This window comes from Elgaria multicarinata, chromosome 2 (genome assembly GCF_023053635.1).
Source record: "Elgaria multicarinata webbii isolate HBS135686 ecotype San Diego chromosome 2, rElgMul1.1.pri, whole genome shotgun sequence".
NCBI lineage: Eukaryota > Metazoa > Chordata > Lepidosauria > Squamata > Anguidae > Elgaria > Elgaria multicarinata.
The window spans coordinates 178,776,420-178,802,719 of NC_086172.1; the positions used below are offsets into that span (position 1 = coordinate 178,776,420).

General features: G+C 45.2%; 2 protein-coding genes across 2 annotated transcripts in view; one reads left to right on the forward strand and one right to left on the reverse strand.

Annotated features, from left to right (window-relative positions):
• The window catches only part of GNG2 (G protein subunit gamma 2), a 68,347-nt gene that overhangs the window by 12,157 nt on the left and 29,890 nt on the right, over window positions 1–26,300 (forward strand). The window lies entirely within an intron of this gene.
• The window catches only part of NID2 (nidogen 2), a 148,563-nt gene continuing 142,019 nt past the window's right edge, over window positions 19,757–26,300 (reverse strand). The window contains exon 26 of the mRNA XM_063118170.1: window positions 19,757–19,766. The gene's annotated coding sequence lies outside the window, so the exon portion shown is untranslated. The remainder of the gene's footprint in view (window positions 19,767–26,300) is intronic.

Sequence of the window (26,300 nt, forward strand, 5' to 3'; positions counted from 1 at the left end):
CCGTCATGCTCTGCCTCCTTGGCCATTGAAGGGTGCCAGGTTGGGGGAAGCTGATACAGATCTGAGGTCCCTCCCGACCTTGTTTGTTTATTATTTATTTAATTTATTCGTAATACTTGTATACAGCTCAATACAATAACATCTCTAAGCGGTTAATATTGTTACGCTGAGTGACGGCAAACAATGTGGAGCAGGGATGACGCAGGGACTCCGGGTGAGTGTTGTGAAATAAGTACTTCAGAAGGGCCGCGAGGAAGAGGCGTTATGGAGAGGGAGTACATAACGCAGAACTGCCATTTTCAGCGGCAGCCCCAGGTCGGTGGTACCGTATCGCTGTTTCCCTGGTTGTTTCGTTGCGCTGAGAATGCATGGTGTCAGTTCCCTAGGGATGTTGTGGGCTCTCCCACACTAGAGGCCTTTAAGAGGCAGCTGGGTGGATTCCTGCATTGAGCAGGGGGTTGGACTCGATGGCCTTGTAGGCCCCTTCCAACTCTGCTATTCTATGATTCTATGATCACCTCTTCCACCACCTCGTCCAACAAGTGTGACCCTGCTGTTTAGTGGGCTTCATGCTTTGTAGCTATTGTATAGGTCCTTAATTCACCCTGTGGGCTATTTGTTGTGGGTCGTGCGTGAGGGTTGCCTGGCAGACAGTGTGTGACATTGCTCCACGCTCTTATTATTAATTTTTATGTGTTTCTCTGTGGGCAGGCAGCAGCCTTGGAGCTGAGGCAGGGAGGGAGAGGCTGGCAGGAGTATCCCGTGCCCTTGTATCGCAGGAGGTGACAGTTACCAGGGAGCTGAAGGGGAACCAGGAAGTGGGCATCAGCTGAAGGAGAAGCAGGAAGTGGGCATCAGCTGGAACGGTAGGAGGAAGTGGGCACCACCCCAATAACATCAGAGCCACCAGCTTCCACTGTCAAGCCTGGCCTCACTCTACCACTTTGTTTCCAGTGCTCTATGCCCAGGTGTCAGGATCAGGCCTGTTCTTCCTAGTGTGGGGGAAGGGGTTTCAGGTAGGGTGACCCTATCAAAAGGAGGACAGGGCTCCTGTATCTTTAACAGTTGCATAGAAAAGGGAATTTCAGCAGGTGTCATTTGTATATATGGGGAACCTGGTGAAATTCCCTCTTCATCACAACAGTTAAAGCTGCAGGAGCTATACTAGAGTGACCAGATTTAAAAGAGGGCAGGGCACCTGCAGCTTTGACTGTTATGATGAAGAGGGAATTTCACCAGGTTCTCCATATACACAAATGACACCTGCTGAAATTCCCTTTTCAATACAACTGTTAAAGATACAGGAGCCCTATGTCCTCCTTTTCATAGGGTCACCCTACCCCTGTACCCCTACCACTGATTTGAAAAGGCAATTTCAGCAGGTGTCATTTGTAGGCATGCAACACCTGGTGAAATTCCCTCTTCATCACAGCAGTAAAAGCTGCAGGAGCCCTGGCTTCTTTTGTATCTGATCACTTTCGTATACCTCCTGCAGCTTTCACTGCTGTGATGAAGAGGGAATTCCACCAGGTGTTGCATGCCTACAAATGACACCTGCTGAAATTCCCTTTTCAATACAACTGTGAAAGATACAGGAGCCCTGTCCTCCTTTCCATATGGCCACCCTAGTTTCAGGCTAATTGGAATCAGATTCTGAACCAGAAGAAACGGCTAGAAATTTACAAGCCAACACAGGAAGCAGGGGAGGAGATTCTCCCAGGCTCTTCAGAAGCTAGGGATGCATCTTCACCAAACTTTATCAGAGAAAACACTAACAACACTGAGTCCGTGAGAGCTCAGCTTTCCTCGGAGGGACTTCAGAGTTAACCGATCCTAGAGTCTGCTGCAGGGTCAAGTGGGCGGAGCTGAAAGCAGGGGAGAAGCGCTCAGCTGGGCTAGCTTCTCACCAAAGGCGCCTTCAGAAGAATCCTCCCTGAAGCAAAAGTGGCTCAGAGAAAACTTTCCTTTTTATTGGAAGTACAGTTGCCTAGTTTAGTCAGTCAAGTTTTAGCCTAGAGGAAAGCTCTTGGTGTTTACACTCGCTCTAGGTGCGAAGAGGTGTTTATTGGACCCACTCTGAAATGGGCCAGGGCTTTGGTTTGCAATGCAGCAAACGTGCTGTTCTGGATCTGGTCAGTGCCTGGATTGGAGAAGATTTAGGAACCCCACCTCCCCACCCACGCCTATGTCTACCATCCGGGGTTCTATTGAAGAATGGCAGGCTATAGATGTGAATCTGATGTCATTTATTTATTAAATATTTCCTTTATTCAAAAGAAATATATAATTTAAAAAACCAGCACTTTGAGTGCGGTTTTCTGCCAAAAAGAGCAGTCAAGGTGACTAACAATAATAAAATACAGTTTTATTAAGTTAACGGTAAGCAGTGAGGGAGCCTGATGACACCAAATTATTTAGAGTGGTCAAAACAAAAAGGGACCGTGAAGAGTTCCAAAAAGATCTCTCCAAACTGGGTGAATGGGCAAAAAATGGGCAAATGTGGTTCAATGTAAGCAAGCGTAAAGCGACACACATTGGGGCAAAAATATATATCTTAACTTCTTGTATACACTGATGGAATGATGGGTCTGCCCAGGAAAAGGATTCCCGGTGGATTGCTCAATTAAAATGTCAACCCAGTCCGCAGGTGCTGTGAAACAGGCAAATTCCATGACGGGGATTATTAGGAAAGGAATTGAAAATAAAACTGGCAATATCATAATGCCCTTATAAAAATCTATGGTGTGACCATGCTCTGGTCACTGAATCTCAAAAGGGGTATTGTAAAACTAGCGATTGCGGAAAAGGTTGCAGAAAATGATCAAGGGTCTGGAGCAATTTCTCTCTGAGGGAAGGTTACAACATTTGGGGCTGTTTAACTTAGAAAAAAAGACAAGGGAATGAAGACGTGATAGAGAACCTAGATATCTGGATTAGGACCATTTTTTTACAACTTGTTCAGAAGTAATCTGGTATTAGATGACACCAATTTATTTAGTGTTGTTAAAACAAAAAGGGATTGTGAAGAGCTCCATAAGGATCTCTTTTAACTGGGAGAATGGAATGAAAATAGCAAACCAGGGGGGATTTAGAATCATAGAATAGCAGAGTTGGAAGGGGCCTACAAGGCCATCGAGTCCAACCCCCTGCTCAATGCAGGAATCCACCCTAAAGCATCCCTGACAGATGGTTGTCCAGCTGCCTCTTGAATGCCTCTAGTGTGGGAGAGCCCACAACCTCCCTAGGTATAGGTATTTGATTTAAATCAGTTTGATTCAAATCACGATTTAAATCACTACTCAGAAAGACTCGATTTAATCATGTGACACCCCCCAAAAGTGCATTCTATTCACTGATTTTTTTTTGAAACTTATCACTTAAGAGGTAAGGGGTTGATTCTGTGTACATAGATTTGTAAAGGCACAATGGCATTGTCATCTCTGCAGACACAAATTCACCGTTTTGAGAACTGTAAAACCAAGAATCTGTGATAATATCTTCTAGATAGAAAAAATGCCCAATAATGATATAAAAAATGCCCCAGGGTGCCTTTAGCACACTCACATGACCCTCGCTCTGCCTCTGTTTCTTTCAAACTGAAAATTGCTGTTTTACTCTCTCCTCTGCTGGATGGGTGCCATCCAAGCGTTAATGGATCTCTTCTGCAAACACACGCTCCCATCAGCTGACCATCCTGTGATATGAACCAGAGATCTGTGTAACAAGGGGAATGGACAACCAGAAACCACTGAATATATTTTGTCGGTTTATTTGAAAGCAGGGTGGATTTGATTTAAATCAATTCGATTTAAATCACTACTCAGAAAGACTTGGTTTAATCATGTGACTCCCCCCCCGCCAAAAATGCACTCTATTCATTGAATTTTTTGAAACTTAGCACTTAAGAAGTAAGGCGTTGATTCTGCGTACGTAGATTTGCAAAGGCACAATGGCATTGTCATCTCTGCAGACACAAATCCACAGTTTTGAGAACTGTAAAACCAAGCATCTGTGATATCTTCTAGATAGAAAAAATGCCCAATAATCTTGCAGAAACCTCTGGAAGAGCATGACATTGTGAATGGATTAATGGAATTCATTTACCAAAAAAATTAAACATTGCATGAATATACAGCCTCATGCTACATAATTAAAAACTAATCCTTATTTCATGATGAATATAACCTTTGGACTATGATGTATCTTAAATAGAAAACTATCTTTAGATAGATTTTTCCTCAAAAAGCATTTTATTAAAAAAAATCCTATTTAAATCAAACAAATCCAATTTAAATTTTAAAAATCCATTTTTTTTAAAAAAAAAAATCATTTATTTTCATCTACCCTGCAGCAAACCCAATTCAATGTAACCAAGGGTAAAGTGATGCAACTTCACATATAAGCTGCTGGGATCTGAGCTGGCGGTTATCAACCAAGAAAGAGATCTTGGGGTTGTGGTGGACAGTTTATGAAAATAACCCAGTGTGCAGCTGCTGTGAAAAACGCAAAATCCATGCTAGGCATTGTTAAAAAAGGAATTGAAAATAAAACTGCCAATATCATAATCTCTGGTGCGACCACACTTAGAATAGTGGGTTCAGTTCTGGTCACCACACCTAAAAAAAAGAAAAAAAGATATTGTAGAGCTGGAAAAAGTGCAGAAAAGGGCAATTAAAATGATGAGGAAGCTCCCCTACGAGGAAAGGTTACGTTAACTGGGATTGTTTAATTTAGAGAAAAGGCGAGTGAAGGGAGACATGATAGAGGTGTACAAAATTATGCATGGGGTGGAGAATGTGGATAGGGAAACATTTTTCTCCCTTTCATAATACTGGAATCTGTCATCAACCTGTAAAGCTGACTAGTGAGAGATTCAGAACAGAAGAAAAAGGAAACCTTTCTTCACATAGCACATAATCAAACTATGGAATTTGTTGCCGCAACATGCAGTGATGGTGACTGGCATTACCCACATTTCTATTCCCTTAGGTACGTCTGAATGAGTATGTCTAGAGAGTGCGGAATGTTGGACTGAGTGGGCGTGGCTGGTGATGCTGTGGAAAGGGGGAGGAGTCTATATATTGGGGAGCTGAGTGGTTTGAGGGGTTCGGTTGGTGATTGGGTTTGGAGGGTAGATGTGTTTAGCTGGGTGATTTCTTGTTAGGAGTTGTGTGAAGAGTGAGTAGAAATAAGATCATAGGGACTAAGGATTGTTATCATTAGATTGGTTACTACCAGCTGGACATCAGGAAAAACTTCCTGACTGTTAGAGCAGTACGACAATGGAACCAGTTACCTAAGGAGGTCGTGGGCTCTCCCACACTAGAGGCCTTCAAGAGGCAGCTTGGACAACCATCTGTCAGGGATTCTTTAGGGGGGATTCCTGCATTGAGCCGGGGGTTGGACTCGATGGCCTTGTGGGCCCCTTCCAACTCTGCTATTCTATGATTCTATGAGAGGCCATCTATCAAGGATGCTGTAGTAGTGGATTTCCTGCATCGGCATGGGGTTGGACTAGATGACCTTGTAGGCCCCTTCCAACTCTGCTATTCTATGATTGGAATATAATTCAAAGGAACTCAGAACTGTAAACTACAATAAACATTTTCTTTATTTTGCTACCATAAAACCACGTGTCAGTTTGGCTGTATCTCCTGCTCTATTAGTTCATAAATAAACACATTACATTAAACCTTCAGCCTGCTATAGTCACAAAAAAGCCTTTTCCAAATCTCCTTACCTTTTCCCTCTGCTATAAGAGAAAGGTGATACTTTTCTTTTTACCCCTTCCTCAGGTATTTAAGTGGTGGTGCTTATCCTGAGGGAGGGGTGTGCGTCAAAGCCTTGCGTGTAAGGGGTGGCGTCGCAGTGACCAATTTGGATGATTTTTAAAAACCGGATTAGACAAATTCATACGCTAGAGTTACAGTATATGCTACCTCCAGTACTAGAGACAGTAGCCTGGTTACTGGTCAAGAACTCACCGCTCCTGGAGATTCGCGTCTTTTTGGCTGGGGTTCCAAGTCAATCCTTTTTTGGAGGACTTAAAAGCATTTTTGAAATATGAGGAATATAACTCAACAAATCCTCTTCTTTCCCCAACCATAAGCAACATTAAGCTGATTGCAATATTCTGATCCTGACGAAGCAGTTGTGAAACAGATAGAAATAAAATCGGAGGCCCGTAGCTTAAGCATTCAGTTATCACTCTGTTATTGTAAACTACTTGAGTTTGGTTCTGTTAACAATTTGTTCAGTTCCGTTAAATACTTACGTTTGCTTATTGTTATAAGCAATGTTTGTTCATTTATGATAAATTTGTATAAAATGTGTGTTTTCCATCCCAGTTGCTTTGATATTATTTAACGTTTTAGCAGTTGTGTGCTGATGAGCATTTTCCCATTTTGTTAATTCCAACTGCTGCCTTCTGCATTGTTGCACCAGTTGCTGGGGAACATGGGCGGGAGAGTGCTATTGCATTCATGTCCTGCTTGTTCATCCCTGGCCGATGGCTGGTTGGCCACTGTGTGAACAGAATGCTGGACCAGATGGACCCTTGGTCTGATCCAGCATCAGGGCTCTTCTTATGTTCGAATGAATGAATGAATGAATGATCATAGAATCATAGAATAGCAGAGTTAGAAGGGGCCTACAAGGCCATCGAGTCCAACCCCCTGAGCAATGCAGGAATCCACCCTAAAGCATCCCTGACAGATGGTTGTCCAGCTGCCTCTTGGAGGCCTCTAGTGTAGGAGAGCCCACCACCTCCCTAGGGAACTGATTCCATTGTCGTACTACTCTAACAGTCAGGAAGTTTTTCCTGATGTCCAGCCAAATCTGGCTTCCTGTAACTTGTAAGCCTATGCGGCAGAGTCTTGCTATTTACTGTTTTACTCTGTACAGCACCATGTACATTGATGGTGCTATATAAATAAATAATAATAATAATTATTATTATTATTCTGTGTCCTGCACTCTGGGATGATCGAGAAGAGATCCTGGCCCTCCTCTGTGTGGCAACCTTTTAAGTATTTGAAGAGTGCTATCATGTCTCCCCTCCATCTTCTCTTCTCCAGGCTAGACAGCCCAGTTCTTTCAGTCTCTCTTCATAGGGCTTTGTTTCCAGACCCCTGATCATCCTGGTTGCCCTCCTCTGAACACGCTCCAGCTTGTCTGCGTCCTTCTTGAATTGTGGAATGAATTGATACATTCCTTTGATCTACATCTCATTACCCTCACCAGGCTTACCTGAGAGGGAGACCTATTCAGTTTAGTGGGGCTTACTTCTGAGTAAACACATGTGGGATTGCACTGTAAATGTTGTAGCAGTAGCAAAAAGGTGCCATACTAAGGGAAGGAGGGTCCCAGCTCCTGCCAAGACGGGCCCGCCTGCCATGTGGGGGAAAGGGGGGACTCCATAATCTATGGACCTGCCTTGCCCCGTCTCATCATGAGATTCAGTATTTCACTAGTAATGATGGGGGGTGGGGGGCGAACGAACTGCGTGACAAAAGCCAGCAACCGTGTTGGACAGATTTTCCGAACTAAAGGTGAAGACAGACGTAGCAACAATCTCAGTGTATTGAAAATGTCTTGCACATCCATACAGTGCTGTGTGTTCCATTTGCTTGTGCTACGCTTAAAAGATTTGTCTTGACCCAATGTTCTCTTCAGCTGTTTCCATGTCTCCTCACGTTGGTTTTATTTAGCTGCATTGCTAACAGTGCTGGGTTCAGTTCTTGAGGTAGATCTGGAAGCTTCCGCTCTGAAATCCTGGAGAGCCATGTAGGAATCGCTGTGGACAGTGGCCAACCTAGGAAGACTGATGTCCTGACTTGGTAAAAAGCAGTTTTCTGTTTCCTGAAAAAAATGCATCACGAGCAAGTGAACAGCAGAACCTGAGACCATCTGATTTACCCGCGTTTGAGAATGTGCCAAATCACATCCGTGAAGCGGTTTGCAAACAATAGAGAATCCTGTGACCGTGGGAGAGAGGCTAAAATTAGAGCCAGGATTGGTGACGGTCATCGTGGCTAAATGAAGGTTCTTTCTTTGTCTTGCTTAAAGTTTCACTGGCCGTGCGGATTTCTTTACATGGCTTTTCTCAATTCTCTGTTGTCAGCTGACCCAAGACAGTGAGTAAGGTGGCCTTGAGTCCTACTTTGCAAAGGACAGTGCTCTATTTGGCTGCCTTGTCCAAATCTGGTGTAATTTTAAAGAACCATAAGAAAGCCAGTGGGGGCTATTCACACAACACGCTAAGCCACACTCAGTGCTTGAGTGTGGGTTGTGGTTGAACCATGGGTTGTTTGTGGAACTGTGGGTTAGCGTGTTGTCTGAACCCAGGACAATTTCTGCAGGGTGGCTTGTTAACCACTCTGAACAACCCAACAGCAAACCATGGGTTCTCAAGGTAGCTTGTTTGAAAAAACACTGCATGGTTAACAAGCCACTCTGTGTAAATTGTCTTTGGTTCAGACAACACGCTAACCCACAGTTCCACAAACAACCTAACATGGTTTGGGTCCAGGCTACCTGCGGGATCGCCTTCTCCTGTACAATCCGCCCCGCACACTCAGGTCCTCTGGGAAGAATCCACTTCAGCTAGCAAAAACTAGATTAACAACTGTTACCCAGAGGACCTTCTCTTCTGCTGCTCCCAGACTGTGGAATGGCCTGCCGGAGGAGATTCGTCAACTTGACAGTCTTTTAGAATTTAAAAAAGCAATAAAGACTATCTATTCCAGCAGGCCTATCCAGTGAAATTTTAGAATGTTTTCAGGATGTTTTAATCATGTATGGTATGTTTTAATTCGTTTTAATGTGTATTTTATCTCATGTTTTTATACTGTTCGTTTTACACTTTGAATTGTTTTAGTTTTTGTGAACCGCCCAGAGAGCTTCGGCTATTGAGCTGTATAAAAATGCAATAAATACTACTACTACTACTAATAATAATAATAATAATAACAACGACAATAACAACAACAACAACTCACGGTTCAACAGACAACCCACGATTCAACAACAACCCACACTCAACCACTGAGTGTGGATTAGTGTGTTGTGCGAACCCAAGTAGTGTATTGTAGTGGTTTGAGTGTTGAACTGGGAAGACCTGGGTTCTAGTCCCCACTCGGCCATGGAGCTCCCTGGGTGACTCTGGGCCAGTTCTTAGCTCTCAGCCTCACCTACCTCACAAGCTTGTTGTGCGGATAAAATGGAGAGGAGGAGAATTATGTAACCAGCCTTGGGTTCTTTGCAAGAGGAAAAAGCAGGATGTAAATGTAATAAGTAAGTAAGAAAGAAAGAAAAGCAACAGGGACCTTGAAGTCACCCATGCACACTGAGGAGCTGGACGGCAGACTGAGCAGACGCACAGGTCACCTGGGGTCTGTCTATGCGCGCTCAAAGCTGTGAATCGGCGCTGTGTCAGTTATATGATGCTGCCACAGATTCGCAGTCACTGTGGGGCTTTTCCACGAAGCTGCATGGTAAAAAAAAATAAAAAGCCGGGGACTTACCCCAATGTTTTCGTTGGGAGCGAGGTCACCCTGGCGCTTCTACCCTTTGACCTCGCTCTGTGGCCAATTCAGGGTGTGGTCCTGGTGTATGGCAACCGGCGACTGGAAGCCGGAAGCCGGGAAGAGGGCGATGAGGCTGGGGGGTGTTCAGTACCCAGATGACTGCTGGAAACCTCTCCCTCCCTCCTTGGCATTGGGATTAACTAGGTTGACCCTATGAAAACGAGGACAGGGCTCCTGTATCTTTAACAGTTGCATAGAAAAACAAAATTTCAGCAGATGTCATTTGTATATATGGAAAACCTGGTGAAATTCCCTCTTCATCACAACAGTTAAAGCTGCAGGTGCCCTGCCCTCTTTTAAATCTGGTCACTCTAGTATAGCTCCTGCACCTTTAACTGTTGTGATGAAGAGGGAATTTCACCAGGTTCCCAATATACACAAATGACACCTGCTGAAATTCCTTTTCCAATACAACTGTTAAAGATACAGGAGCCCCTGTCCTCCTTTCCATATGGTCACCCTAGATTACCCAGCGCAAGCCTGCAGGAGCGAAACTCTGGAGTTTAGGGGGAACACGGTGCCAACCTGGTGCCATGAAGACAGTCCCATGGTCATAGTCTTCCCTGGTGCTGGCTGGGGGATCATGAGAATTATAGTGCAACACATCAGAAGGGGATGACGGCTCTATTTTTGCCGATAGGAACTTTCCAGAATCTCAGGCTTACCTTTTGCCTAGCCAGGCTCTTGAGCTGGGGCCCCTCACCTATTAAAGTGCTAATAAAGAGCCACTAGCAAGGGGAAAGGCCATTGGATCCAGCTGAGATGGGGGATGCTTGGCTCAGCAATACTACAAATGAGAAGGATCTTGGAATTGTTGTAGATCACAAGCTGAATATGAGCCAACAGTGCGATTTGGCTGCAAGAAAGGCCAATGCTATTTTGGGCTGCATTAATAGAAGTATAGCTTCCAAATCACGTTAGGTACTGGTTCCTCTCTACTTGGCCCTGGTTAGGCCTCATCTAGAGTATTGCGTCCAGTTCTGGGCACCACATTTCAAGAAGGACGCAGACAAGCTGGAGGGGGTTCAGAGGAGGGCAACCAGGATGATCAGGGGTCTGGAAACAAAGCCCTATGAAGAGAGACTGAAACAACTGGGCCTGTTTAGCCTGGAGAAGAGAAGATTGAGGGGAGACATGACAGCACTCTTCAAATACTTGAAAGGTTGTCACACAGAGGAGGGCCAGGATCTCTTCTCGATCCTCCTAGAGTGCAGGACACGGAATAACGGGCTCAAGTGACCGGAAGCCAGATTCCGTCTGGACATCAGGAAAAACTTCCTGACTGTTAGAGCAGTATGACCATGGAACCAGTTCCCTAGGGAGGCGGTGGGCTCTCCCACAGTAGGGGCCTTCAAGAGGCAGCCGGACAACCATCTGTCAGGGACACTTTGAGGTGGATTCCTGCATTGAGCAGGGGGTTGGACTCGATGGCCTTATAGGACCCTTCCAACTCTTCTATGATTCTATGAGGGCTGCTGGCTTTGGGTAACCAATCCAAGAAAAAGAGTCCATCATCATCCATTGGGCAAAGGAGTTACCCCTCCCGACTCTCGGTTTGCTCCTGCGTCTGGTACCAGAAGTTCTAAGGAGCTAAATGTGCCCTTGTGCAAGGAAGCACCTGTGAAGCGCCTTCTCCACAGCTGCCATTTCCTCCTCCTCATCGCCGGGCTGCTGCTTGTTGCACTGCCACTTCCTGCTTTTGTGGCGTTCTTCTCCCCTTCCTCCCTCCGCTCGGCAGGTGAGGCGGTCAAGTAGCCTTCCCCAACGTCGTGCTCTCCAGATGTGTGGGACTACAACTCCCAGCGTCCCTGAGGCTTGCCTCAACCACGTGTCACGTTAGTGCACATGTCTGCTACGCAAAAACAATACTGTCTGCTTTTGCTAAGAAACACAATAAATCTGGATTTACGTGTTCTTAAAATGGGCCTATTTTCTGCCATTTAAGGTTGAATATATCTAAGTGTGGGCCTTTGAACCTTGTTGTGAACTTGTCCCGCCTTACTGAAATCTTCTCCCCCTCCCACCCTCAAACTGAAATACAGGCCCAGTTTGAGCATGTTGACGAAGGTTTTAAGGTTCACTGTTACACAAACACACTGGGCTGGTTCACATGATCAAACAGTGCACGGTGAACTGTGGTGCACATGTGCCGCCATTTTGAATATTCAAGCTGTGGCCGCATCTTGTCACGACATCCAAATCTGGTGAGTGTGGTTTGTGCGAGGGTTAAACAGCCCTCTCATAACCCGTGGCTTGTTTTAGGGCTATGCGAGGATTGTTTAACCCTCGCACAACCCACCCCCACTGGGTTCAGATGACACGGCAAGCCACAGTCATGACTTGAATATTCAAATGCTGTCTGGCATGCGCTACAACTCACTGTGCCTTAACTAAAAGTTGATTCAGCTCCTAATGTGGGAGGTGGGTGTAGCTCAAAGTCCCCTCGGCTTGCAGAAGCTATCGGGCCTGTCCAGACAACACACTGATCCATGCTTAAGCTGCTAGCCCTTTCGCAACAAATGGTTAGTGAGCGTGTTTGAACCGTGGTTATGTAGCCACCATAGTTAGGAATGGTTCACGCGACACGCTAAGCTAGGGTGACCATATGAACAGTTGTATTGAAAAGGGAATTTCAGCAGGTGTCATTTGTATGCATGGAAAACCTGGTGAAATTTCCTCTTCGTTACAACTGTTAAAGTTGCAAGTGCCCTGCCCTCTTTTAAATCTGGCCACAGTATAGTTGCAGTATAGCTCCTGCAGCAGCTTTAACTGTTGTGATGAAGAGGAAATTTCACCAGGTGCGACATGCATACAAATGACACCTGCGGAAATTCCCTTTTCTATACAACTGTTAAAGATACAGGAGCCCTGTCCTCCTTTTCATATGGTCACCCTACGCTAAGCCATAACATTTAGCTAGGGTGACCATTCCCCTTTCTATGCAACTGTTAAAGATACAGGACAGGGCTCCTGTATCTTTTAACAGTTGCATAGAAAAGGGAATTTCAGCAGGTGTCATTTGTATATATGGAGAACCTGGGGAAATTTCCTCTTCATCACCACAGTTAAAGCTGCAGGAGCTATACTAGAGTGACCAGATTTAAAAGAGGGCAGGGCACCTGTAGCTTTAACTGTTGTGATGAAGAGGGAATTTCACCAGGTCCCCCATATATACAAATGACACCTGCTGAAATTCCCTTTTCAATACAGCTGTTAAAGATACAGGAACCCTGTCCGCCTTTTCATATGGTCACCCTAATTTAGCTCAAAATGGTTAACCACCGTGGCTTAGTGTGTCGTCTGAACAGGGACTTTAGCTTCAAGACCCAGCACCTGCAACTGAAAGGTGGGAGAGACCAGACAATACTGGGCTGAGTAAACCAAACCTCTGGCTTGTTCTAAGGCATAATTTAAGGTGGGTTCTTGCATTGAGCAGGGGGTTGGACTTGATGGCCTTATGGACCCCTTCCAAGTCTACTATTCTATGATTATGATGTTTCTGCATAATTATTGTCGACTAAGGGTGCAATCTTAGGCATGTTTGGACAGAAAAAAAAGTCCTACAATTCCCAGCTGGCTGGGGATACTGGGAGTTGTAGGACTTCTTTCTGTCCAAACATGCCTAGGTTTGCGCCTTAAATCGATGACTTGGCTAAAAGGCAGGCAATTAATTGACTAAAAACTTTTAAAGCGGCAAGCAGCTTTAGGTCGTACACTTCCCACCTTTCACAATCTCCCTGCTTGTAGAAAGCCAGCGTGTCAGGGAGAAAAACCTTACTTCTATAGTAGAAGGACTATACTGCACACCTTTTCTTCATGCTTCAGTCGGCTCTGAAAAGATGTGATTCATTTGCACCGTACAGCGCTGCGGTTCTCTGATTCTGTCAAGGACCTCAGTGCTTCGAATGCCGACCCCGCTCTGTTTTAATTCCCAGGTGTAGCGCTCCCAGGTTGTGAATAATCCTGTGAAACGGGGAACTGTCATCAGGGATTTTTTTGGGGGGGGGGCTTTTGTGGCGGCAATGAGCACTGGGACGAAAGCTGCTCTTTTGAAAAGCTTGCTGTTGCCCAGGCAACGAGTGGCACTCTTCTGCAACTGTCTAGCAAGGAAGAAATTAGACAATGAACCTGTGAAGTGTGATGGAGTTTTGGTGCGTGCGTGCGTGCGTGCACTCTTCATAGCAAGGTGTCACAAAGGAGCAGGGCTGCCTGAATGGGGTGTCTTTGCACGACCCAAGTTCCACACCAGTGATAACAAAACAAGACCAATGTGGTGTCTTTGTTCTGCTTAATTTTGAAATGGGGGGGGGGGGTCACAGCAGCTTAGCCCTGGAACCTGTTTTTTACAGCTCCCACAGAAGATCTTGACAAGTAAAATGAAAATCAAAGAGACTTTTCGCTTAGCAGAAGTAGAAAAATCCTGAGTGGCTCTCCAAAAAACGAATGTTGGTTCCTAGAAGCCGGCACCTGTTGGCAGCTAGGGAACTAAAACCGCCCAGAGAGCTCCGGCTATTGGGCGGTATAGAAATGCAATAAATAAATAAATAAATAAATAAAATAGAATCATAGAATAGTAGAGTTGGAAGGGACCTATAAGGCCATCGAGTCCAACCTCCTGCTCAATGCAGGAATCCACCCTAAAGCATTCCTGACGGTTGTCCAGCTACCTCTTGAAGGCCTCTAGTGTGGGAGAGGCCACCACCACCCTAAGTAACTGGTTCCATTGTCATACTGCTCTAACAGTCATGAAGCTTTTCCTGATGTCCAGCCAGAATCTGGCTTCCTGTAACATGAGCCCATTATTCCATGTCCTGCACTCTGGGAGGATCGAGAAGAGATCCTGGCCCTCCTCTTTGTGACAACCTTTCAAGTATTTGAAGAGTGCTATCATGTCTCCAGCTTATGTGCTGAGCATGTGCAGAGTGCATGTCTCTCACAACTGGGTAGCCACAAGCCATCACATCACCTTTGGGATTAGGCAAAATGTTTCCAAGGGCAGAAGATGGGCTTCTGTATATCCTTGAGGTCTCATTTTAGAAACTAACCAAGTCTGAGGGCATGGCTGGATACTTAAGGGAGCGCCTCTCCCTAAATGTGCCTCCCTGAGACTTGAGATATGTTGGAGGAGCCCTTCTTCGCATCTCACCAACGCAAGACATACGTTATGGCAGGACGTGGGAGAGGGCCTTCTCTGTGGTGGCAACCCAGTTGAGGAATACCCTCCCCTTGGAGGCCCGACTGGCATAGATGTCGGCTTTGTTTCAGCACCAAGTTAAAACATGGCTTTTTATCAAAGCCTTTGAGGACTAACTTGCCTAAAGCTGCACATTGTTTTAATTGCTTTTAAATTTTCTTCTGGTTTTGGTTTTGTACTTTTTTAGCTGTGTGCATTATTTATTGTTTTATACAGTTTGGTTTTATCTGTACACCACCCTGAGATCCCGATGATATAGGGTGGGATAGAAATGTTTTCAAATAAAGGCTTTATTTAGTTGCAAACCCCACACGGTTTTAATTATTATAGCAACCAATTGGTATGCAACTCTTGTTCAGAAAATACATGAATTATAAAATGCGAAACTGTATTTAAATTTGTCTTGTAGATTCAAATGCTGTGTAGTCCCCATACCAAATTCAGGCACTCCGAATTTTTGTGTAGATCCAGAATTGCATAATTCTGGATCTATACAGTGACCGAACAAGAAAGATCTTGAGATTGTGGTGGAAAAGCTCAATGAAAATGTCCACCCAGGGTGCGGCCACTGTAAAGAAGGAAAACTCCATGTTAGGCATTATAAGGAAAGGAATTGAGAATAAAACGGCCAGTATTGTACTGCCCTTATACAAATCTATGGTGCGACCACACTTAGAATACTGTGTACAGTTCTGGTCACCTAAAAAAGGATATTATAGAGCTGGAAAAAGTGCAGAAAAGGGCAACTGAAATGATTCAGGGGCTGGAGCATCTCCCCTACGAGGGAAGGTTACAACAACTGGGATTGTTTAGCTTGGAGAAGAGGAGGCTAAGGGGAGACAAGATAGAGGTTTACAAAATTATGCATGGTATGGAGAATGTGGATAGGGAGACATTTTTCTCCCTCTCCTATAATACTAGAACCCAGTGGGGTCATCCCATGAAGTTGATGGATAGAGATTCAGGACAAATAAAAGGAAGTACTTCTTCACACAGTGTTTAGTTAAACTATGGAACTCACTACCACAAGATGTAATGATGGCCACCAAATTGGGTGGCTTTAAAAGGGGGTTGGATAAATTCCTGGAGGAGAAGGCTATCAATGGCTACTAGCCCTGATGGTTGTGTGCTATCTCCAGTATTCAAGGCAGTAAGCCTATATGCATCAGTTGCTGAGGAACATGGGTGGGAGGGTGCTGTTGCACCATGTCCTGCTTGTTCATCCCTGGCCGATGGCTGGTTGGCCACTGTGTGAACAGAGTGCTGGACTAGACAGACCCTTGGTCTGATCTAGCATCAGGGCTCTTCTGATGTTCTTATGTAGAGGTGCAAAGTTCAGCACATCCTTCCTTTCTTCCTTCCTTCCTGGCTGCTGGACTTCTGAGAGCTCACCGGCCACTTACCACCCCTCATGCTCAGAGCGAGAACAGGCTTGTAAATAACAACTCGCCTGGTCGCCTGTGGGGAATAAAAATTACCTCCAGATGACCAGGTAAGCAAGTTCTTCAAAAATTGACTCCTTTTTTAGACCAGATATGACCCATGATAAAGCAAGTAAAATATTTTTGTCTGCTCCCCATGTTACCTGAAAAGTGAGTAGTTCCAGAGGCAGTACTACTGTTTTCTTTAGATTGCAAAGTGAGCGCTGGAGGTTTATGGCATTTTTTGTAATAATTTCGTAATTTACAAATATATAAGGGAAGTGGAAGCAAACTTTCCAAAGCACTTCAGATCCCTAGGGAGAGAGACATTGCACCCCAGGGTGCCTTTAGCACACTCACATGACCCTTGCTCTGCCTCTGTTTCTTTCAAACTGAAAATTGCTGTTTTACTCTCTCATCTGCTGGATGGGTGCCATCCAAGCGTTAATGGATCTCTTCTGCAAACACACACTCCCATCAGCTGACCATCCTGTGATATGAACCAGAGATCTGCGTAACAAGGGGAATGGACAACCAGAAACCACTGAATATATTTTGTAGGTTCAGATCAGATTTTTTATTATGCGGTCACAGACCCAATAAAAGCAATACCAACAATCATTAATTTAAAACCATAAAATCACAGTCTTTTGTTCAACAGGCTAAAAGAGTTATTTAAAACATACACATATTTAAAATATATAGGCATAGTTAGTAAAATTGGGAAAGTGGGCCCCATGCTGCAGGTTGGGAATCCGAGGTTTGCAAGCAGGGTGGATTTGATTTAAATCAATTTGATTTAAATCATGATTTAAATCACTACTCAGAAAGACTCGATTTAATCATGTGACTTCCCCACCACCACCAAAAGTGCACTCTATTTATTGAATTTTTTTAAACTTAGCACTTAAGAGGTAAGGGGTTGATTCTGAGTACATAGATTTGCAAAGGCACAATGGCATTGTCATCTCTGCAGACACAAATTCACAGTTTTGAGAACTGTAAAACCAAGCAGCTGTGAAAATATCTTCTAGATAGAAAAAAATGCCCAATAATCTTACAGAAACCTCTGGAAGGGCATGACATTGTGAATGGATTAATGGAATTCATTTACCAAAAAAATTAAACATTGCATGAATATACAGCCTCATGCTACATAATTAAAAACTAATCCTTATTTCGTGATGAGTATAACCTTTGGACTATAATATATCTTAAATAGAAAACTATCTTTAGATTTTTCCTCAAAAATAATTTTATTAAAAAAAATTCAATTTAATTTTTTTTTTTTTAAAAACTTGATTTTTATCCACCCTGTTTGCAAGGCTGAGCTCAAAGCAGCTGCTTTTAAAACAACACCAAAGATGGGATTCTTCAGATACAGAGGTGTGCCAGTTACCAGAATTCTGTTTGTGTGATGGGACCAGAAGTTAAGAAACTCTGGTTGCGTTGGTGTATCTTCCACCGAAGGCTCCTTGCCATACAGTTAATTGGCCTCCGCCAACGTAGTCGCACCCACGCTTGAGTTAGAAGGCTGAGCCGCTGCTCTGGGCTGGCAGGCGCTTTCATTTCTGGAGGGCAGAGTGGAAACAGACTGGGGAAAGTGTTGATTGTGCGACTTACCTGACAAACAGTGAAATCATAGAATCATAGAATAGCAGAGTTGGAAGGGGCCTACAAGGCCATCTAGTCCAACCCCCTGCTCAATGCAGGAATCCACCCTAAAGCATCCCTGACAGATGCTTGCCCAGCTGCCTCTGGAAGGCCTCTAGTGTGGGAGAGCCCACAACCTCCCTAGGTAACTGATTCCACCGTCGCACTGCTCTAACAGGAAGTTTTTCCTGATGTCCAGCCGGAATCTGGCATCCTTTAACTTGAGCCCGTTATTCCGTGTCCTGCACTCTGGGAGGATCGAGAAGAGATCCCGGCCCTCCTCTGTGTGACAACCTTTTAAGTATTTGAAATGTGCTATCATGTCTCCCCTCAATCTTCTCTTCTCCAGGCTAAACATGCCCATTTCTTTCAGTCTCTCTTCATAGGGCTTTGTTTCCAGACCCCTGATCATCCTGGTTGCCCTCCTCTGAACATGCTCCAGCTTGTCTGCATCCTTCTTGAATTGTGGAGCCCAAAACTGGACGCAATACTCTAGATGAGGCCTAACCAGGGCCGAATAGAGAGGAACCAGTACCTCACGTGATTTGGAAGCTATACTTCTATTAATGCAGCCCAAAATAGCATTTGCCTTTCTTGCAGCCATATCGCACTGTTGGCTCATATTCAGCTTGTGATCTACAACAATTCCACTCTGATACATGGAAGGGAATTCTCTGCAATTTTGCACCCGGCTTCCTTCCAGCTGTGTGGCCAGCGTTTGGGGCAGATAAATGCCTTGTGAGCGCGGAAGAGCAAGGCTAATATTTATTTATTTATTTTATTACATTTATATACCGCCCCATAGCCTATTTTGGTACAAAACAGGGCAGCACGGTTACTAACAGGGACTGGCCGACGAGACCACATCACACCAGTCCTTTTCCAGCTTCATTGGCTGCCAGTCCAGGTCCGGGCCTGATTCAAAGTGCTGGTATTGACATTTAAAGCCCTAAACGGCTTGGGGCCAGGCTATCTGAAGGAACGCCTCCTCCCATATGTACCTGCCCGGACCCTAAGGTCATCCTCAGGGGTCCTTCTCCACGAGCCCCTGCCAAAGGAAGTGAGGCAGGGGGCTACCAGGAGGAGGGCCTTCTCTGCTGTGGCACCCCGGCTGTGGAATGAGCTCCCTAAGGAGGTTCGCTTGGCACCTACATTATATGCTTTTAGACGCCAGGTGAAGACCTTTTTATTCTCCCAGCATTTTAACAGTCTATAAATAAATTTTAACTTGGTGTTTTAAATTTGTAATTTTGCATTGCTGCTGTTTTTATCTGGTTGAGCTTTTATATTGTATTTCATAGTATGGTTTTATACTGTTGTTTTATACTTGGAATGTTTTTAATTTTTGTGAACCGCCCAGAGAGCGCCGGCTATTGGGCGGTATAGAAATGTAATAAATAAATAAAATAAATAATAAATAGCCGAAGCTCTCTGGGCGGTTTACAACAAGGGACCAGGTCAGCCACTAGACGCTTTCAAGAGGCAGCTGGACAACCATCTGTCAGGGATGCTTTAGGGTGGATTCCTGCATTGAGCAGGGGGTTGGGCTCGATGGCCTTGTAGGCCCCTTCCAACTCTACTTTTCTATGATTCTTGCCGCTTTCATCTCCACCAGGACCAGGTCTTCGGTAAGGTGAAGGGGTCTTAATTGCCCATTTGAGACCAGGCTATCCCCCAAAATACTTTGCATTTCAGCAAGGAACAAGATATTGTTGTTGGGAGAACTCATTTCCTGCAATGGGCAGGGGGTTGGACCTGATGGCCTTGTAGGCCCCTTCCAGTTCTACTGTTCTATGATTCCCCCAGCTAATGTGAAGATTGCAGCTAAGCTTAGGGCACAGGGGTGCTTGAGGAGTTGCTGATGACATCCCTGCTAATAAAAAAATGCCAGTGCTCCAATCCCTTTTTCCACTACACCACACTGCTCTGTAAAGTAGGGCCTTTGGCCACCCTAACATTGAGCATCTCTGTACAATTCACCCGGATCACATGAAATGTCATTCTTGTGGTGACACCCTGGTTGCTTGAAACAACGGCTAGCTCAAACCAGAGCTTGGCATTTCTCTACTAAAGGAAGAGAAGCAGACACCTTGGAGAGACTCTCAAGTGGGGGAAAAGACTGTCTAGATCCATCATTGTACTTCCTCACTTTGATGGCCCAATTTGAGGCTTGGCCCAATGGGAATCCCCTTTATCTGCGCCTTTTAATTGGATCTTGGAGGGCCCAAGTAGAGAGGCTGTAACCTGGTTGCGACTTTCTTCTTTTGAGCCAAGATGACTTGAGTTTTTCAAATAAAAGACAGCCGGAGGCCACAAAAGTATAATTTTATTCCATTTAATTGATGCTATGTGGGTCATCACCCCAACATGCACAGAATTAGAAGAGGGGAATATTTAAGAAACCTACTTCTCTGGTGCTATCTGATCTTTCATGTGAATTTCAGGCGCTTTGTAAGTGAATCACCAGAACAGCAACTTTTTTTTATTTTTAACGCTCTGCACTTTTTAAAAAGAAAAAAAATATTTCCGCAAAGTTGCTATCGAAAGAAAAACGATCCAATAACAGTAAAAGACGGATATTCAAACAAATCCAGCAAACACAATTGCAAAAACACTGCAGTATTAAAAACCCAAGGGAACAGCATCAAAAACAAAATTAATTCTAAAATGCCTGACGGAATCAAAAGGTTTTCGATGCCCGTCCGAAAATAAGAAGAGAAGAGGTTTGGCAGACCTCTTTGGGGAGAGAATTCTACAACTGCAGTGCCCACACCAAAAAAGGCCCTGCCTATGGTACACGCCAACCAAATCTTGAACAGTGATTCCAGATCTCCAGTCATGGCAGCCCAGAGAGCAGGGCCTCTGCTGTGGATTTCGGGGCTCGGACAGGTCCCTATGGGCATCTGTGCAGAGCAGGGGCGTTGTTAGGCCTGGGGGGGGTGTCTCAGTTCCTAATCTTTTTCCTGCAGCCCCGGATCTGTTCCCCAGAGCACTAAGTTGGTACCAATGGAAAGCATTTTCCCTCTCAACTTAATTGTCATGCAACAGGGAGTTCTCAAGGTGGACTCAGGCTGGGGAGGGAAGAGTTAACCTCCCCTCCACATGCTGCAATGACACCCCACACACACAACCTCTCCCCTGCCGCTGCCATATTAAAACTAAGCTGAGAAAAAATATATGTTTCCATTGGTGCTAATGGGAGGATTTTTCTAAGCACACTTGCCGTGCCAGGGGGAGGAATTTCCGGGATGTGAGTGTCACAGTTGAAGAAGAAAAGGTGAACCCTTCCCTTCCTCTGAACTGTGCCCACACCCCAAAATGCCCCCTCTTCACAGAAATTAAACTTTAAAAAACACCATCGATGACAATGTAAAGATGGCAGCCTAGCAACACCCAGGGTCTCTGCTCTTCTCAACCACCCAATGACTTTCGGGTTTCACCCCCCCCCTTTGCCAATACATTTTCAAGCTTTCCTTTCCGACCAAAAAGGTCTACAGATCTCAAAACCAAAGTCCCAAGGACCAAACTAAGCATGGAAACGGTGCACGATGGCCTCTGGATAGAGCAGGCCTTCATTTTTTGGCAACACCTAGTAGAACTTCAGTTACCACATCCTTTTGTCGCAGTGTTCTGCATTTCCCAGAGTGCAGGACACGGAATAATGGGCTCAAGTTACAGGAAGCCAGATTCTGGCTGGACATCAGGAAAAACTTCCTGACTGTTAGAGCAGTACAACAATGGAATCAGTTACCTAGGGAGGTTGTGGGCTCTCCCACACTAGAGGCCTTCAAGAGGCAGCTGGACAACCATCTGTCGGGGATGCTTTAGGGTGGATTCAAGCACTGAGCAGGGGGTTGGACTTGATGGCCTTATAGGCCCCTTCCAACCCTATGAAGCAGAAGTTGAGGGGGCAGGATTGCAGTTTGAGATTGATAAACAAATGGTCAAAGAACACCTAATTTCCTTGAATGAGTTCAAATCTCCAGGGCCCGATGAACTGCATCCAAGAGTAATGAAGGAGCTAGCGGAAGAACTCTCAGAACCTTTGTCTATTATCTTTGCAAAATCATGGAAGACGGGTGAGGTGCCGGACGACTGGAGGAGGGCTAACGTTGTCCCTATCTTCAAAAAGGGCAAAAAGGAGGAACCTGGGAACTACAGACCAGTCAGCCTGACATCCATCCCTGGGAAAATTCTGGAGCAGATTATAAAGAAGTCAATCTGTAAACACCTTGAAATCAATGCAGTGATTACTAGAAGCCAACATGGATTTGTCAGGAACAAATCCTGTCAGACTAATTTGATCTCATTTTTTGATAGGATAACCTCCCTTGTGGACTGTGGGAATGCTGTGGATGTCATATATCTTGACTTCAGCAAAGCTTTTGACAAAGTACCACATGACATTCTGATTAACAAACTAGCTAAAAGTGGGCTAGATGGAACAACTATTAGGTGGATCCACAGTTGGCTACAGAATCGGACTCAAAGAGTACTTATCAATGGAACCTTCTCAAACTGGGGAGAGGCAACGAGTGGGGTGCCGCAGGGCTCAGTCCTGGGACCAGTGCTCTTCAACATTTTTATTAATGATTTGGACGAGGAGGTGCAGGGAACGCTGATTAAATTTGCAGATGACACCAAATTGGGTGGGATAGCTAATACCCTGGAAGACAGAAACAAACTTCAAAGTGATCTTGATAGACTGGAGTGCTGGGCTGAAAACAACAGAATGAAATTTAATAGGGATAAATGCCAAGTTCTACATTTAGGGAATAGAAACCAAATGCACAGTTACAAGATGGGGGACACTTGGCTCAGCAATACTACAAATGAGAAAGATCTTGGAATTGTTGTAGATCACAAGCTGAATATGAGCCAACAGTGCGATATGGCTGCAAGAAAGGCAAATGCTATTTTGGGCTGCATTAATAGAAGTATAGCTTCCAAATCACGTGAGGTACTGGTTCCTCTCTATTCGGCCCTGGTTAGGCCTCATCTAGAGTATTGCGTCCAGTTCTGGGCTCCACAATTCAAGAAGGACGCAGACAAGCTGGAGCGTGTTCAGAAGAGGGCAACGAGGATGATCAGAGGTCTAGAAACAAAGCCCTATGAAGAGAGACTGAAAGAACTGGGCATGTTTAGCCTGGAGAAGAGAAGATTGAGGGGAGACATGATAGCACTCTTCAAATACTTAAAAGGTTGTCACACAGAGGAGGGCCAGGATCTCTTCTCGATCCTCCCAGAGTGCAGAACACGGAATAACGGGCTCAAGTTAAAGGAAGCCAGATTCCGGCTGGACATCAGGAAAAACTTCCTGACTGTTAGAGCAGTGCGACAGTGGAATCAGCTACCTAGGGAGGTTGTGGGCTCTCCCACACTAGAGGCATTCAAGAGGCAGCTGGACAACCATCTGTCAGGGATGCTTTAGGGTGGATTCCTGCATTGAGCAGGGGGTTGGACTCGATGGCCTTGTAGGCCCCTTCCAACTCTGCTATTCTATGATTCTATGATTCTATGATTCTATGATCCATATCATGGCCTACTGATTTATTTATTTATTACATTTCTATACCGTCCAATAGCTGGAGCTCTCTGATGGTAGGAGAGAGAAGGGAGACCTGAAGCCTTGTGACTTCACAACGTGAGGGCTGGTCCCTTAGCAGCCAAACACTGCAGGGCGCACCAAGGCTCCCCGGTTCAGTCCCTTGCATTGGAACAGAGGAAGCTGCCTTAGACGGAGTCATTAGGACCTTGGGTCCATGTAGCCCAGTATTGACACTGTGGCAGCAATGGCTGTCCAGGGATTGTTAGAGCAGTACGACAGTGGAATCAGTGACCTAGGGAGGTGGTGGGCTCTCCCACACCAGAGGCCTTCAAGAGGAAGCTGGACAACTATCTGTCATGGATGCTTTAGGGTAGATTCCTGCATTGAGTAGGGGGTTGGACTCGATGGCCTTGTAGGCCCCTTCCAACTCTGCTATTCTATGATTCTGTGATTCAGGCAGGGTTCTGTCCTAGCTGTACCTGGAAATGCCGGGGATTGAATCTGGAACCTTCTACATGCAAAGCAGGGGCTCTGCCCCCCTCCCCCGCACCTCTGGTTACAGCAGGGGCATGCAACTGAAATCAGACGGGAGGCCAAATGACCCACCCACCCTTCCTAAGGCCAAAACGGATGGAGCTGCACCCCCTGGATGTCATTGGGTCTCCAGAGGGCAGGATTTATTTATTTATTTATTTATTTATTTATTACATGTATATAACGCCCCATAGCCGAAGCGCTCTGGGCGGTTTACAACAGTGGGCAGTTTACAACAGGTTGAGAGGAAGATCCTCTTAGGTGCGTCCTGGACCACCTTGGAGAGCTCTTTTGGAATTCTGACTGGTTCTGACTGAAACCCGGAACGAATTCACCGCCCCACTGACATCAGAGCCACCAGCCTCCAGGGATTCTATGACACAGCTTTACCACTGAGGTGAGAATTAGGCCGGAGCAACTAAACGAAATTGTAAGTTGTCCCCAGCTCTGGAGTACTTTATTTATTTATTTATTTATTACATTTCTATACCGCCCAATAGCTGGAGCTCTCTGGGCGGTTCACAAACCGCCCAGAGAGCCTTTGCTGTGTGTGTGTGTGTGTGTGTGTGTGTGTGTGTGTGTATGTGCACATTTATTTATTTATTTTATTTATTTGTTGCATCTATATCCCGCCTTTTTTTCCTCCAAGGAACCCAAGGCGGCGTACATAATCCTCCTCCTCCTCTTCATTTTATCCTCGCAACAACAACTCTGCGAGGTAGGTTGGGCTGAGAATCTGTGACTGGCCTAAAGTCACCCAGTGGGTTTCCGTGGCCAAGTGGGGATTAGAACCCGGATCTCCTGACACTTCAGCCACTACACCACACTGACTACACACACATGAACACAGGGCACGTGACCTGCTTGCTGTATTTGAAGCTCTGGAACAGGCTCTTGTGAATACTCTGCACCAGGTGCTGATTGCTAATTAATTAACTCATCCTTGGAATGGATACCTAATTAAAGTGGTCCAAAGGGCTTCATGCTAAAGGGACGTTGATTCAGACAGATGCTTTTGTCACTGCTGATGTCATCGCTGGAAGAAATCCCACAGGCCTCCGAGCGAGGTGTGTTTGCCTTTGTTTGGTGATTACTAAAAATAAAACTTCTGTCTTAGTCGCTGGAAGGGATGATGCAATTTTGCCAAGGGAAGGGAAAGTTCAAGCTGCATTAAGTATAGCTTCCAAATCGCACGAGGTACTGGTTCCTCTCTATTCGGCCCTGGTTAGGTCTCATCTAGAGTATTGCATCCGGTTCTGGGCTCCACAATTCAAGAAGGATGTATACAAGCTGGAGCGTGTTCAGAGGAGGGCAACCAGGATGATCAGGGGTCTGGAAGCAAAGCCCTATGAAGAGAGACTGAAACAACTGGGCATGTTTGGCCTGGAGAAGAGAAGATTGAGGGGAGACATGATAGCACTCTTCAAATACTTGAAAGCTTGTCACACAGAGGAGGGCCAGGATCTCTTCTCGATCCTCCCAGAGTGCAGGACACGGAATAACGGGCTCAAGTTACAGGAAGCCAGATTCTGTGTGGACATCAGGAAAAACTTCCTGCTTGTTAGAGCAGTACGACAATGGAATCAGTTCCCTAGGGAGGTTGTGGGCTCTCCCACACTAGAGGCATTCGAGGGGCAGCTGGACAACCATCTGTCAGGGATGCTTTAGGGTGGATTCCTGCATCGAGCAGGGGGTTGGACTCGATGGCCTTGTAGGCCCCTTCCAACTCTGCTATTCTATGATTCTATGAGCACATCCAGGCAGTGATTATGAAAATTGTACCCTGGAAATGCAGCAATTCAAATAAGCCACAGTGGCTTAAATAAACCATGATAGCTTATTTAAATTGTAGCACATGCCGGGAGCATGTGGAGATTTCCACAATTACCACCCAGGTGCAGCTTGTCATGGCTTATTTTGATCAAGTGAACCAGCCCACATGGTTGTTTGGGGGGTTTTTTGGGTGGAAGCAGCGGCTCTCGGGTTCAGGCAGGATTCCTTCCTAGTCTCTACCTGGAGATGCTGAGGGTGGAACTGGAACCCTTCACCATGAAAAGCCGGGCCTCTACCACTGAGCTCTGGCCCCTCCCGTGGTCATTTTTCTAGACGTCTCCATGGAAACAAGGTTAAGCTTTCCAAATTCAGTTCAACATTCCTTGCTGCACCAAAAAGGGAAGAAATTCCGCAGCCAGAAAAAAGCAGCCACAAATCTGAAATGTGTAAGTTCATTTCATTTATATTTCTATTTATAACCCACTTTTCTAATCTCTAATATAAGCGAGCTAGGATAATAGCAAGCACAGGTGAGGATAAAACCACCATGAATTAAAATAAGTGCAATGACTTGTAATAATCTAGAATAA